The sequence below is a fragment of the Lepidochelys olivacea genome, assembly GCF_965140295.1.
Source record: "Lepidochelys olivacea isolate rLepOli2 genome assembly, chromosome: 1".
Taxonomy (NCBI): Eukaryota; Metazoa; Chordata; order Testudines; family Cheloniidae; genus Lepidochelys; species Lepidochelys olivacea.
Window position 1 is genome coordinate 136,125,626 of NC_140411.1, and position 15,540 is coordinate 136,141,165.

Here is a 15,540-nt window from a genome sequence, read left to right on the forward strand (position 1 = left end):
ATTTTAAAAACTTGTTATTGAATCCTATTTCCTAATCAAGAACATAACATTAAATTTACACAGTAAGTGTCCTGAAACATAAACAGCTGATTATTTTGATCTGCTCTGTTTGGAGTGGGGGAGAAATCAGATGGTGTACCTAGAAAATTCAATATTTATGAAAGCGTGGGCATTAATTCTGGAATCTGACACACTGCAGTTTTGATATATTACAAAGGCAGTTGTATAAATCTGGCGGTTGACACAGCAAGTTAATGAAGAAAGCAAATTTATAATATTTTGCTTACTTCTGGTAAGCTGCATGAAGTTATGAATAGCAGAATGTGGAGGGATATTTTCCCCTCTTCTCCTCATTCATTTTTGTAAAGATTAACGATGAAGGATTTAACAGAGCCTCCTGAAGTGCCAAAAGGAATAACATATATGTTAACATCCTTTTGGGTTCTGTGGCTTTGACTCCAAGAAATTAATTTATAACTCATTTTAATATGTTTGAGACTCCTTAGTGCTTTTTCTTGCATGTTCAAGAAGGGTACTAGATATAAAATCTTGCAAAGAAATACAATAAATATCAAACTGTTGCCTACATCCTATAGTACAGATGCTTTGGTTTTTTTCTTCTCTTGTTTCTTCTGTCACTTTCATCTTGCTTAAAATACACAGCATACACACGCTTTGCCAATTCGGGTATACAATGCGCTCTTGATTGTAGCATATAATTAAAACTGGATTTCTGTTGTTTCTCCACACTAATTTATATCGTATTTCTTTGAATTTGGGGAGGGAAAAAGACATCTGGCTTCTATGGCTTTGTGTGGGCTACTGCAACACAGAAACTAGTTATTTTTTTAACTGAATCAAGTCTAAAATAATTAGCATTTCTTATTCACTATCATATTATGCCTTATGTGAAGAAGGTCACAAAAATCATACAATGACACCTCTCCACCAAACACTGCAGTATCATAATTGTACATTGTACTATTCAGGTCCATTCCTGAGGACCCAAATAGCAATTTTTATTAAAAGGAGAAGCTTTTTTTTTCCATTGCAGTTTGTGTGACTTTAATTAAAAAACAAAACAACATAACGACTGCCACGTTCAGTATACGTGGGAGACATATTTTATAATAAAACCCTGTCTGACTTTCCTAGACTATGCAGGATCTATATATATATATATATATATATATATATATATATATATAAGAACTGAAGACATTTGTGCTGGGTCAACATCACCACCACAATGCATTTATACAGTGTCCTTGACCAGATCCACAAGGGTGTTTTACAATAAAACTCATTAAAAATTATCAATATTTAAGAACTGTTAAAAGCAGTCACAAATGTATTTCTTTAATGTAGTTCTAAATGGTGAAACAGACTGGGCAGTTTTAAAGTAGAGATAGAAAGTAAGTTTAACAATTGACCAGCATAATTAGAAAAAGCACTGGCTCTCAATATCACAAGGTTATAAGTAGGACAAACTAAGTAGCCATCTGATTCTGACCTCACTGAGCAACTGCAAAACACATGCTAGTAAGCAATTGGTCAGGTAAACGGGTCTCTATCAATTAAAGGTCAAATCCTCATTTCAATGCACAGCTGAGTAAAACAGATTGTCTGCAAGTAGAAATGAAGAAGTCCTCTCTCTCAGGTTGAGGAGCAGTGATGTAGCTGCACTGTGGCTACTGTGCAACTTCCCCTGTCCTGATCTCAAAAAGCTCCTGCGGAACACAACTCTAGTGCACAGTGGTCGTGGACCTGCCTCCCACAGTTTGCCCTGCCCCAACACACACCCAAACAATGTGTTTCACCAGACAGTGAAACAGCAGCACCAGGTTACTGCATTGAAGGCCTTCTGTGGTTGAGAGATTCATGGGATTTACCCCTAAGTGTCTTGTAGGTTAATAAAATATTGTCTAAATCCGTAAGAAATTTTACAGGACGCGAATGTACAAGTTTGGAAGTGAGAGTAATATGATGGACCAAAAATAAGCATCAGGGGACAAATTGTTGGTTGAGGCTGAGATCCATTCAGTGTTCTTAGGCAGCACTAAGTCACACCAGCTGGCAATGGTCACCAAGGAACCATCTACAATTCGGAGAAATCTGGGGAGTGATGTGCTCCAATGCCCCCTATGCTGGAGCTGCAGTGCGGGAGTGGTGTAGGAGCTGAGCATGATGACTCTGCTCACTGGGAGCTCCCCCATATTGGGAGAAATCATCTTCTCCGGAGATGAGGAGGGATTTCTGTCTTTGCACCACCAGAACCCCATGATGAGTTTTTTTGCTTAATGCAGAGATGGGTTAGATTAGGGGGCCTGTTATTAGTTGGTATCCACAGACACTGGATAAATACATATTTAAATTTCAGCACTTGCAACAGTTAGTTATGGCACGACTTCAGTGTCCCAGAGCATGCAATGATGTCTGTCTCTGATTAGTGAAGTATGCAGCAATGAGCCTAGAGTCTCAGCCCTCTGTATTTTTGGTACTACGATATGATTCCAAAGTGCATCACATTCAAGGGGCAGTATTAATTCCTTTGATAGATTCCCACATAGGGCAGAAACTTTTATTTCCCAGACGGCAAGCCAGTATGCAGCCCTGTCGAGGTCCTTTGTAAAGACACAGCTTCAGAGCTCATTCTTATTTAGCCCTCATCTCATTATATTGCCTAAAAACAAATAATAGAAAAGTAACACATGTTCATTACAGCTGTAAAACATAACCCTTTGTCACCTGGAAGAGACAAACATGCAGAGGAGAGAAAAGGTTGCTCTTTTCTAATGGGTAAACTAAATTGAAAGACCCAGAGAATGCATCTTCTAGAGTACAGTTATTCTGAATGGCAGAAAGTAAATCCCAAAGAATTATGAGTGAATGTCGATATTTGGGTCCTTCTGTACAGTAACAGCACACATGCTAACCTCAGCTTCAGTATAGACAGGGAGTACAAATATGAAAAGAATATTTTTTCAAAATGCCTCCTGAACCTGTTGAAAATGCCTTAGGTCAGTGGTTCTCAACCAAGGGTATGTGTATCACAGGGGTATGCAGAGGTCTTCCAGGGGTACCTCAACTGATCTAAATATTGGCCTAGTTTTAAAACAGGCTACATAAAAAGCATTAGTGAAGTCAGTAGAAACTAAAATTTCATACAGACAATGACTTGTTTATACTGCTCTATATACTATACACTGAAATGTAAGTACAATATTTATATTCCAATGGATTTCTTTTATAATTATATGGTAAAAATGAGAAAGTACGCAGTTTTTCAGTAATAGTGTGCTGTGACACTTTTGTATTTTTATGTCTGATTTTGTAAGCAAGCAGTTTTTAAGTGAGGTGAAACTTGGGGGTACATACTCTGGAACGGGGTACAGTAGCCTGGAAAGTTTGAGAGCCACTGCCTTAGGTGCATGTTGTCAAAGGATACCTTGGGCGGGTTATTTTCAGTCCTTATAGTTTGCCACATACAGTACAGCCAACTACAGTTTTCAGGCATACAAAATCATCTCATTTTTTACAGAGGTTTGGGCCTTTTCCAAACACATGCTACTATCAGATGGGAATTCAGTGTGTAAAAGCTGAGATACTTTTGGGGAAGATTTGAAAAGACAGTTTTTTTCAGGCCTGTTATCCAGCAGTTCTGACTGCTGTATCCTGCAGTGTGACTGACAGTTTGTGTATGGCAGGGAGCAGATGGAGTGGGAAAGGTGCACAGGAGTCCTATTATCAATTTCAGTATATGTACACGTGTGTATGTCTTTTCTGCAAACAGTGGGAAGTGGATGTATACTTGATGTGTAAGTGGCTACATTTGCAGAGTGTTTCTACTTGAAAAGCAAATATATAAAAATATACCCTCTTTCTAAACAAATCTGCTCCCTATGTGCATTCAGTCCTGCTCCTTTTCATGACAAGCAGAAGTTTTAATATAGTGAGAGAAAGAACGCATGCGTGTGCACACTGGCCAGAAAGCAACACTTCCATTTAATGAAAAAATTCAGTTTAGAAATTTTGTTTTCATTCTGCATCGGACAGAAAATGAGATTTTGAGAGAGCAAGAGAGAAATTCCGACCCCATAATAATCAGTAGCCCAGCAGTTAGAGCCTCGCCTGGGACATGAGGCCGAAGCTCAAGTCCCTGCAGTCTCTGATTCTCTCTTGTTTTGACCAGAAATTGCATCCTGGATCTAAGAAACTTTCCCAACCAAATTGTCATGGAACATATGTAGATTTTGATAAAATAGAATTTTTCAATGGAAAAAAGTTTGTCAATTTTTAACTCCTCCTAGTCCTGCAGAATAAACAGAGCTGAGAGTGAGCATGGGTATCATCAGGAGAACTGTTTACTAAATTCTAGAGCTGGTCAAAATTGATTTTTTTTATTCTGAACTCTTTTTTGAGCTTTTGGTGAAAAATCAAAACCCAAAATATTCCAAAATCAAAAGACATTGATTCTGAAATGCTGCTGCAGTGCGTTATGGATGTTTTAGTTAGAGTGTCTCTTGCTTCAATTCTCCTCTGAGAGCAGGTTCCCTGATCATGCTACATTTTCCATGATGTACTATAGGTGATGGGAGGCAGCACGGTAGAGATTAAACCTTATTGGGGAATCTGGCATTTCAGAATCAAAATGGTTTGATTTTCAGCATTCTGTTTCAGTGTTCAGTTTTTGGATGAAAATGGAATTTTTCTGCAGAAAGCTGACTTTTAAAAAAATGTGTTTAGTCAAAAACCCAATTTTTTGTTGAAAAACAGTTTTAACTGGAAATTTGACCAGCCCTACTAAGTTCCAGTCAGCTGTGGAAACCTATTGAAGAGAGGGAGCATGGTCGTGTGATTAAGTCACTGGACTGGGACTTATAAGATGTGAATTTTATTCCACAAACTTTCCCTTTGAGTCATTTACTTATTCTCACCATGTTTCTGCCACACTTACTCATATTGATTGGGCCAATGCCCTCCAATGGGACTGCTCATGTGGGTAAATAACTACTTACTGTCATTCATGTGTGTGAATAACTATTCCATTTAAGGAGGCTTCAACACTGCCTGCATGTCAAGAATCAGGCCCTGCAGCAAAGCCAGTCTCCAAACAACCTAGTGAGCATAGCTGGTCTGTTGTACGCAGCCTGATTGGCTACACTGCCTGATTGGCTGGAAGAGTCAGCAACCAGCTGTTAGGCCCGGCATCAGCCGTAGTTTGGTGGCTGCTCAAAGCGTTTGCCCATAGCTGTGATAGCATCCATGTATGCTTGTTCCCAGCCTTGCTCCTGCCTTGTTCAAGCCCTGCTCCTGCCTTGGCCCCAGCCTTCTCTCGCTCCAGGTAACCTAGTCCTGACTCTCAGCTCTGATTCCTGTCTTCAGGCTTTGGCTCTGACCCTTGGCTCTGGCACCTGGCCCATGACCCTGGGCTTCAATCCCTGGCTTTCTACTTCTGCTCAACAAATGAGGCCTAACCCCTGCTTTAACTACGAGGCACAACGGCCCATATCCTGGTCACTGACACCACATCCCCTAGCCCTACAGAGTGGGGAAGGGATAGGAATCCCAGTCATATTGTGCAATCTTCTTGTATGGTCTGCACCATGGATCCACCCCCGTGGTCCTCTCTTAATTCCTACCCCAGTCTGCGCAGTGGCTCATTATCCCAAGAAGAAGGAAACTCAGGCATGCACTTGTTCAATGCTGGCCATGCCCATGTGCCTAGTGTCATTAGTGTTCATTGTTTAGTGTTTATTGAAGACAGTCAGTGGAATTACCTCATGGATGAATCTGGCCCATTGTATCCCAAAGCGACTGTAACCCTGGGATCTTGGTACAATCCCTTTTCTAATTTGTTGGCTACAGAAGGGTAGATGATAACATCTGGAGAAGTGTTCCTGTTGAACTCTAACAGCTCTAAACTTAAAGATAGGTCATATAATAGCCATACAATGGTGACTTTTTTTGTTTTTTAAATTAACTCTGATTTCTTTGTATTCCAGGTTATTAGTTTGTTATGCACTAGCAATTTATGGGGTTTGTTAAAGCACAATTAAAACAAGGCTAAAAAGAGAAGCTAGAAGAATAAACAAGGAGAAATCATTTACTCTCTGATCCAACAAAATAAATCTATTTTATACCCTGGAAGTAGTTTCTTTATGCTCTTGTGTTATCATTTGCATACTTGCCATATCACATTGCATATAGACACTCTCCTAAACAAAAAAATATGAACAAAGATCTAAGCACTAATCTGTCCTGAATACTGAATGAGTCCAAGTTTCTGCCAAATTTCTGGCCATCAAGCACAGAAAGAATTGCAAAGATGACTTAGTTTATAACTAAATATAAAGACTCTTGAGGCCACTACTTTCCTGTTCACTTCAGTAGGAACAAGATCAGATTCATGATTAATGCATAACACAGTAATTCATTATGAATCACTCTGGTCCTGATCCAAAGATGGTAGAAATCAATAGAAAGACAGCCATTGACTTTCAGTGGACTTTGGATCAAACCCACTTTGCAGAAAAAATGCGTTGTGCGAGTGAAAAAAGTGAACACTACATTTGCATCATCTATTCATTAGCTGTTAAAAAGTAAATCACTTTACAAATGATGTACCAGAAAGGAAGGCTATTGTTATGTATATGCCTGGGTACTTCTGCTTTCATGATTGTTCCTCTGTTTTTATTAAAATCATGGATGTGAATCTTTTGCAAGTGGTTTTGTCATTCACTCTCTAATATTGTAGGTGATATACTTTAACTGCTCTTTTATGTGACACTATCGATGTTATCTAAATTATATTGAGGACCTCAGGGGCGACAACTGTGCTTCTTGTTCCTATAATTTTGGCAATGTCCTTGCTAAAAGAAAAGTTAATACAGTGTGCATCACTTTTAACAAACATTTGATAAAACCTAGTTTATCATTGAACCTTTATAGACTGCAAGCATTTAGGGCCTTATTCAAAGCCCATTTAAGTCATTTTAAACTTTTCCATTACCTTTAATGGTTTTTGGATCAGACCATTACAATAACACACCTGCAATTTGAAAACTAGTTGCAATATTTGCATTTATCTGCATTGATATGGAGAATTTTGAAGAGATGACAAGTACTTTTCACTTACATGCACCGTTTAACAAAAGTCTTCAAAGAGCTTTATAAATAATTTACTAAGCTATAAAATACCTTTGTGCTATACAGTAGGTGAATATTATTTCCATTTTACAGATAAGTAAGCTAATGCTCAGAGAGAATCCAAGGAGTCCCAAATTCACACAGAGCATCACTGGGAGAGCCGAGACTAGAAACTAGCAGTCCATCTGGTCTAATTCACTAGACAACAACATCCTTCTTGACAGTGTTATATCATTCTGGTGCTGAGTTGTTTGAGGAACCTACATAGAAGGTTTTCTATCTGTATTATTTGATAATTATCTGTGATTTTTTAACACATACAGATAATTCATGTGATTTTTATGTTTGAAAAATATATAATGAGAGGGCTGAAAAGATTAGTTTTAAAAAATGGTTAAAAAAAATTACAGTATTCAAGTATATTGATATTTTGATTTAAAGTGTTAGTCAGGTGCTGAGACAGATGTAGAAGAGAAACCATGCAACCTTGTATTGTATATACAAACCTAAATTTTAAAAAGATCCATGATAATGCCACTTGACTGAAGGTTTCTGCCCACATTACAGTAGGTGCTAGGAGAAATGCAATGCAACGAATTAAAAAAATGATAAATAACTTTAAAAACATGATTCACCTGCAAGAGAGCTTTGTCACACTTCGTTGAAATATTAAGTGAAATCCCATTTACTGTTGGTCAGCACTTGAATCTGTGATGTTCCTAATTTATATGAATGACTCCAAGGAAAGCACTAACTGCGAACTGGTTCAACTTGCTGACAGCACAGAAACAAGAGGACTAATGAGCTTCAGGTAGAATGCAAAGAGATTTAAAGCAGACATATAACCAGGCTGACATATATCCCCTGTCATTTAACACTTACAGATTGGAAGTGATAAAAATATTGGTCCATAGAAAATTGCAAGTGCTGTATAAAATGGGTTCAAATGAAAACTGGAAGGTTTTGCGACAGACCTTGCAATAGAATACACAATATGTCTTAAAAAACAAGAAGTCCTGTGCCTTCTCCCTCCCACCTAAAGCATTAGCTTTTCATGAGCTCAAACTAGAGCATCTTGGATGCACTAGAATGCAAACTAAAACAATCCGATGTCAGACTGAAATAATCTATTCTTAACTTATGTGCACAACACAGTGAGATGAGGCAATGAGATCGGTGGTTTACTAGATGAATTTAATTATTTCTGGTTTGTTTTTTGCCCTTGGGGCTACTTTTTGGTAGAAGAAATTCAATATTAGTACTTGGATGACTTGCAATATACAAACAACGCTGCTGAGAGCATACCAAAAGCTATGTTCAATTTAGCTCAGCTAAGACAGTGAGGTTACATCTGTTATTCACAACCTTCAGCAGAGAAAACTAGGTTACACATAAACTAGGAATAATGAAGATGTTGAGATTAAATATACTTACATGGCTCTTTAGAGATTCACAACCTAGGAGTGGTCTCATAGAATCACCCTGGGAAAAGATTAAAGGCTTACATTTTCGAAAGAGACTAGTAGTGATTTTAAAAAGTCAGACCCAAAAATTAAAGCTCCCCAAAGTACTGGTCACTTCTGCAAATTTACCTTGAAAAATTACTGGCATGATAAGCATGCAATGGAGTCACTATAAGGTTTTGGGTCTAGCTCAGTAGCTCAGACAGGGAAGCAAAGTAAGAATTCCTGTGACCAGTCTTTTTACCCAAGAGTCATTGTGCTGTATTTCTTTTTACCATAAAATTATTAGAGGAAGACAGCAAAATTAATACAGACTGGTTCTGTCAAGTAAGTTATCCCTCAGTGTAAGTGGAGGAGGGGAATTTCTCTATGTACACAGTACCCCAACTGAACTGAGGGATGAAAGGATCACAGTCCCTGCTCTAATTCACTTCACCCCAGTACCAGTTCGTCTTGACTTTCCTTCCAGGCCCCGGGGAAACAGGACATGCACCACATAGGGAGGACTGAGCCCAGGGGCTCCTGGATGCTTACATCAGTCTCTCCATGGGCAACTCTGGGCAGGGCCGAGGGTGCCCCAACTCCAGGATACTCCTAACGCCCTTGTTACTGTTTTAACCCATGATCACTGCCATTCATTCTGACTTACACTATATGTTTACATTCCAAACTGTTTCCTTGGGGACTGAGGAGCACAGCGTGGCACGGGGAGGGTCAATGCAGCCGTCTCTAAAGCCCAATAAACTCTCCAGTTATCACAAATTGACAAGGGTCATATCAGGCCTGGATGTGGTGCTGCAGGGGGCTCTCCCGCAGGAGGTGTTCGGCTCTGTGCACCGGGACCTCTTCTCCACCTGCGGTTCTGGCCTCCCATCAGGCCATGTCTACCTCTGGGGCCAGCACTTGATGCCCTCCCTGGCTGCTTGGGGAGTGGGACCCATCTCTCCCTAGGCCAACAAGTGTAGCTCCTCTGGGTGAGCAGAAGACTCACCCCACCACTATCACCCTGGTACCCCCTCGCACTCCAGCTGCCACCCTGCCAACCAGCTCCTAGCAGCCCCTCCCCACGCAGCCTCCTCCCTGGCCTCCACCTGTTACCCTCGCTCCCAGGGCAGACAGGCTGTCCCTGTGGGCGGGGACCCAGCTGAGCTGTGCCATTCAGTGTGGGTGGGGGAAGGACAACAGAGGGACTCAGGCAGCTGGAGGGGCCTGTGGCAGAGGGACCACTTTGCTGGGGGCAGGGGGCGGGAGCTGTGGCAGCTGGAGGGGCCATTGGGCCACATACAGAGATGAATGATTAGAAGGGGAGCTCGTCTGGACTCACCTTAGGCTTTCCCTGCACCTTTAAGTCATTACATTGTCACTCAGGTGTCTGTGTCCAGCTCTGCACATATACTTCTGACCCAGGGTCCAATTTTAAAAAGTTTCAGTTTTTATCAGATGTGCTCACCCACTCCCAGCCCACAGGAAAATAACTAAATAAAAACATAGCGTTTTCAGCAGTTCACACCCAGGGAGACTTGCCTTTGGGAAGTGTGCATGCTGCTTGAAATTGTTACTTGTTTTTCCACCATTTGCACTGGAGGTGTGATGCTTGTCACTGCTGATGTAGCACCTCAGCATTCAAGCACCATGAGCAACATTTAACAAGGTGTATCCTCTTCCTGTGTGATGCTGCTGTGTCACATCAGCCTTTCACCTCCACAATGCAGTGACTCTTTATATTGCATTGTAGATGCTTCTACAGCTCAATCCTCAAAAGAAATCAGTGTCCACTGAAAATGACAGATTGAGTGAATGATTGCCCCCCACTCTTTATTCTGAAGGAATTTGGCTTGCCACTCACTAGCAAACTGTGTGAGCAGTTTAACCTTGACCATAATTTGTTTCTCTTGGTTGCCAGGGCATCTCTGTGTCAGTGACAAGTTAGAACTGATATCAATCTGCAGTCGGCACAAGTCTTCGTGTGTCACAGTTCTATGAACCCATAGCCTTCACCCACAATAAGCATCACTTTCTATTTGGTAGGTGAAGTAAGGACTACGATCCTGCTAATTTTGCTTGAGCATTTGCATACATCTTATTTAATAAGAGAGAAAAGCAGTGTTTACTCGTGCTTAGATTTTTTTCTCTGGGTACATCAGCACTGCAGCTGGGAATTGTTTATGTAGACATACACATGCTAGCTTTGATCAAGCTAGTACTCTAAAAATAGCAGTTTGGTCGCAGTGGCATGAGTGGTGGTTTGTACTGCCTAAGTACAATCCCATCTAAGATCTTAGGTGCATACTCAGCTCAAGCCACCTTGGTCACGCTGCTATTTTTTGCCTGCTAGCTTGCTCAAAGCTATCAAGTGTATATCTACCCAAACTGCGAATTACACCTCCCAGCTGCAGTGTAGACATACTATTCAGTCTGTTATTCATTCCACTAATTAAGGAGCAGATTCTCCCAACTTTACTCACTGTGAGTATTACCTTACTCTGGGAGTAGTCCCAGAATGTTAGTACTTAGCATGAGGAAGGATAGAAGAATATGATTCTTAACGTTTGAAGGAAAATTGCTATACCTATTTTCCATTGCCCACGAATCTAAAAATGCCTGTGGTAATAACCCGTTACAAATGTGCAATATATCTGAAAATCAGAGTTATTTTTTAAATATTCTATTTATTGATTTTAAGAAAACAGATGGTAACATATGCATATTTCTAAGCATGTCAAATGCTTTACATAACTTTGCAGTGGTAAAATCAGTAGATGGATATATATATTACCATAAACTTTAATAAACAGGAAGTTAAACATAAGCTTAATTCTAAATAAATACAGCCAATACTAATCAAAGTTAACAGAGGCTCCACTGGGAGAGAGCTTGGGCTATGCTACAGACCCCACTGGATATGGATAGAGACCTCTTTTATATTTTTAATGAAATAAATACTACTGGGAATTGTGTGAATATGGGATATTTTAATTTCCCAGCAATAGATTGGAAGACAAGTGCTACGGATAATGATAGGACCCAGATATTCCTGGATATGATAGCTGATAGATTTCTTCACCAAATGATCACTGAACCAACAACACTTAATGCCATTTTACACTTAGCATCGGTAGGTAGTGAGGACCTCATAGAAGAACTGGTTGTAAAGGACAATCTTGGGTCGAGCAATCATGAGCTAATTCAGTTTAAACTAAATAGAGGGATAAACAAATTTTCTAATATAACGCCATGTATTGTAGCATTCTTTGCATCAAGCCGTAGATCCATGATTTAACATTTAGTGTGTCTGTGTGTGAGGGTCTTTTGGGGGTTGGTTGTTTATTTGTTTTGCTCAGATCCATTGATTGTCAATGTAACTTTTTTGACATTGCTGCTAAGAATATAAACACTAATAACAAAAGGTCCCCATTTTGTTAACAGGACGACTCACAACAGTAAGCATTACTTTCACTAGTGTTTCCATAAATCAATAGTACTGACAGCAGGGAAGGCCAGTGTAAGACTGTAAACCAATGCTCATCTTGCTTTATGGGTAGTTTAACATAATAGCACAAGTGAGGTTCTCCGAGGTACAGCTACATTTGAAGGTATAAAGTTCAATATAAAACTCTAGACAGAGTGGACATTGTCTGGAGGCATTATTTATAAACTACATCTATGTACTGTACCATACACTGGATACTCTGTCATCCATATAACACAAATGATAAACACATTAACTCTCTGAACTACAGTACATCCCTAAGAAATGCGGAGATCAAATACAGTTTGTAAACTGTGACTCGGTTTAGGTAAACTGCTGTACAGCAACATGCAGCCATTCACTGTTCTCCTAACTAGCTTTGACTATAGCAGCATGATGTTATTTTTCTAAACAGTGTTTTCCCAACAAACTACTTAATAATTGCCCTAGCTACCATACATGATCAAACTATTTCTGAAATGCTCGATGGACTGTGTCATTAATACTGTAAGCTAAAGCTTTGTTCCCTTATTATTTTCTATAAAGCAGTGGTGTGCATGCTTTACAGCTCCAAAGGCCACACTGGCAACTTACCAGCAGCCAGAGGGATGCAACTAATTTACATACAACTTTAATCAGAGCTCACTTCTGCTACTATTTTATTTATTTTTATTCATACAGAGTTCTGTAAGTGTACACATTGCTTTACAAAATTATAGGGAATCCTTATCCTTAGAAGCTTTATTGAAGCCAGTGGAGTCAAACTGGTGTAAAACTTGTGCAAGTGAAAAGAGGATCAAGCCCACAGTTTATGGGAATTAAACACCACTCGGCCTGAGCAAAGGAAACTTAAAGCTGCCCTAAAAGGGTACCTGAGGAAGCCCCTAGGCTGGTGTAGGGCTAGTATAGATGGGCCTGCACCATCCCTTGCCAGCTTTCTCAGGGTAGGGATTGGGAGAGGCCATGTCAGGTGCAGGAGGGGGCATGGCCAGTGTGTGCTGTGCTCTGGTGATTCCTGCCAGCGTAAACTAACCTAGAGGGTTGTCAAGGTTCCTCCCCCACTCTGAACTCTAGGGTACAGATGTGGGGACCTGCATGAAAACCCTCCTAAGCTTATCTTTACCAGCTTAGGTCAAAACTTCCCCAAGGTACAAAATATTACCCCCGTTATCCTTGGAATGGCCGCTACCACCACCAAACTAATACTGGTTACTGGGGAAGAGCTGTTTGGACGCGTCCTTCCCCCCAAAATACTTCCCAAAACCCTGCACCCCACTTCCTGGACAAGGTTTGGTAAAAAGCCTCACCAATTTGCCTAGGTGACTACAGACCCAGACCCTTGGATCTTAAGAACAATGAACAATCCTCCCAACACTTGTACCCCCCCTTTCCTGGGAAATGTTGGATAAAAAGCCTCACCAATTTGCATAGGTGACCACAAACCCAAACCCTTGGATCTGAGAACAATGAAAAAGCATTCAGTGTTTTACAAGAAGACTTTTAATAAAAAATAGAAGTAAATAGAAATAAAGAAATCCCCCCTGTAAAATCAGGATGGTATATATCTTACAGGGTAATTAGATTCAAAAACATAGAGAACCCCTCTAGGCAAAACCTTAAGTTACAAAAAAGATACACAGACAGAAATAGTTATTCTATTCAGCACAATTCTTTTCTCAGCCATTTAAAGAAATCATAATCTAACACATACCTAGCTAGATTACTTACTAAAAGTTCTAAGACTCCATTCCTGTTCTGTCCCCGGCCAAGACGACTACAGACAGACCCTTTGTTCCTCTCCCTCCTCCCAGCTTTTGAAAGTATCTTGTCTCCTCATTGGTCATTTTGGTCAGGTGCCAGCGAGGTTACCTTTAGCTTCTTAACCCTTTACAGGTGAGAGGAGCTTTCCCCTGGCCAGGAGGGATTTCAAAGGGGTTTACCCTTCCCTTTATATTTATGACAAGGGTCATGACAAGCCAGTACAATTTAGAGCAGCTCTGACACTATTCTAATTGAATTAAGGATGAGCCAGCCTCTAACTGCCCCCAGGATCAGTAGAAGGATAAAGTGGCAGAAAACCACTTATTTCCTCTCTCTCTCTCCAGGTTAGGGTGACCAGATAGCAAGGGTGAAAAATTAGGACAGGAGGGGGGGAGGGGAAATAGGATCCTATGGAAGACAAAGCCCCTAATATTGGGACAGTCCTGATAAAATTGGGATGTCTGGTCACTCTACTGCAGGTGTGCCAATCATTGAGTGAGCAGATATGAGGATTTAGCATATGGAATGCATCCACAAGTCAGGTACATAAAAAGCTAAAGAACCTGGCTTTCCTCTCTTTGACACTGGTTTTACACCATTGTAACTGCTTTGGCTCCAGTAGAGTTAATTGCAATGTATTCTAGCATAAGTGAGAGAGCCTAGTATTAGCCTGTTGTGTGGAACTGAGAAAACCTAAAGTCAGGAGAAGGCAAGGGTCTAGCTGGAGAAATATGATAGGGAGAAGACCTGAAAGTTTAGATAATCAGAATATTCAGGGCTTAATTGAAGGGGGCTTTGGGTGGCTCAGGAGACTGTATGGGATAATAATATTCAGCATCTTTCAAACCATTGTACAAATGTTACCTAATTAATCTTTGAGGTAGGCAAGTGTTATCCCTATTTTGCAGATGAGGAAACTGAAACACAGAAAGGTTAAAACCTAAACGACTGAGCCAGTGTCTACTGAAGTCAGTGGAAAGATACTGTTTGCTGTCAATGGTCTTTAAATAAAGCCCTAAGTTTTCAGATGTGGTCACTGATTTCAGGTGTTTAACTTGAGATATATTGTGTCTGATTTTTAAAGGTTCTGAGCATCCACATCTCCCCTTATCTTCACTGCTCTGCCCTTTTAAAAATCCAGCCCAACGTTTCTCAAGTTGAGCTCCAAAAATTAGTAGCCACTCTTGAATAACTATCTGTTAATGATTTGCCCGAGGCCACACATCACGTCGGTATAAGAGCTAGGATTAGAATTCAGGTATTGCTGTTGTCCAGTCTCATATTTAGTCCATAATGCCTCTCTCATGTGGAATCATGCACTCTTACATCACTGATTCAAACCACACGCAGGTGGATAGCAACTGAAATGGTGACAGGATATTTAGCCTACATGCAATGAATTGTTCCTAGTGAAGGGCTGTCTCTATGAAAAAAATACCACTCGTATTTGCATCAACACTTTTGTGGCAGTCTCAACAGAGAGGCAAAGAACTAAACTGGTACAGAGACCAAACTACCTCTGCATGCCATGATGGTCCCTCCAGGCCATGGCATTTTGAGGAAACTTTCACTGCTGAAGCTTGCACACATGTCCTATAAGTTAAGTCTCTAGTGCTCTTAGTCTGGCATTAGATTTACATTTTTAAAGAATCCAGACCATTCTGGATCTTTACTTTCTCCATTTAGGGAATTTATGAG

At 40.3% G+C, this 15,540-nt stretch overlaps 1 long non-coding RNA gene across 1 annotated transcript; it reads right to left on the reverse strand.

The window, feature by feature from the left end:
* Positions 1–1,410: 1,410 nt before the first annotated feature.
* On the reverse strand, positions 1,411–13,960 carry LOC311514733. The gene is made up of 4 exons (XR_014709927.1): positions 13,810–13,960; positions 8,584–8,631; positions 7,656–7,722; positions 1,411–2,683 (listed from the first exon to the last, which is right to left on the reverse strand). It is a non-coding gene; the product is annotated as an uncharacterized lncRNA (long non-coding RNA).
* Between the last annotated feature and the right edge of the window lie 1,580 nt (positions 13,961–15,540).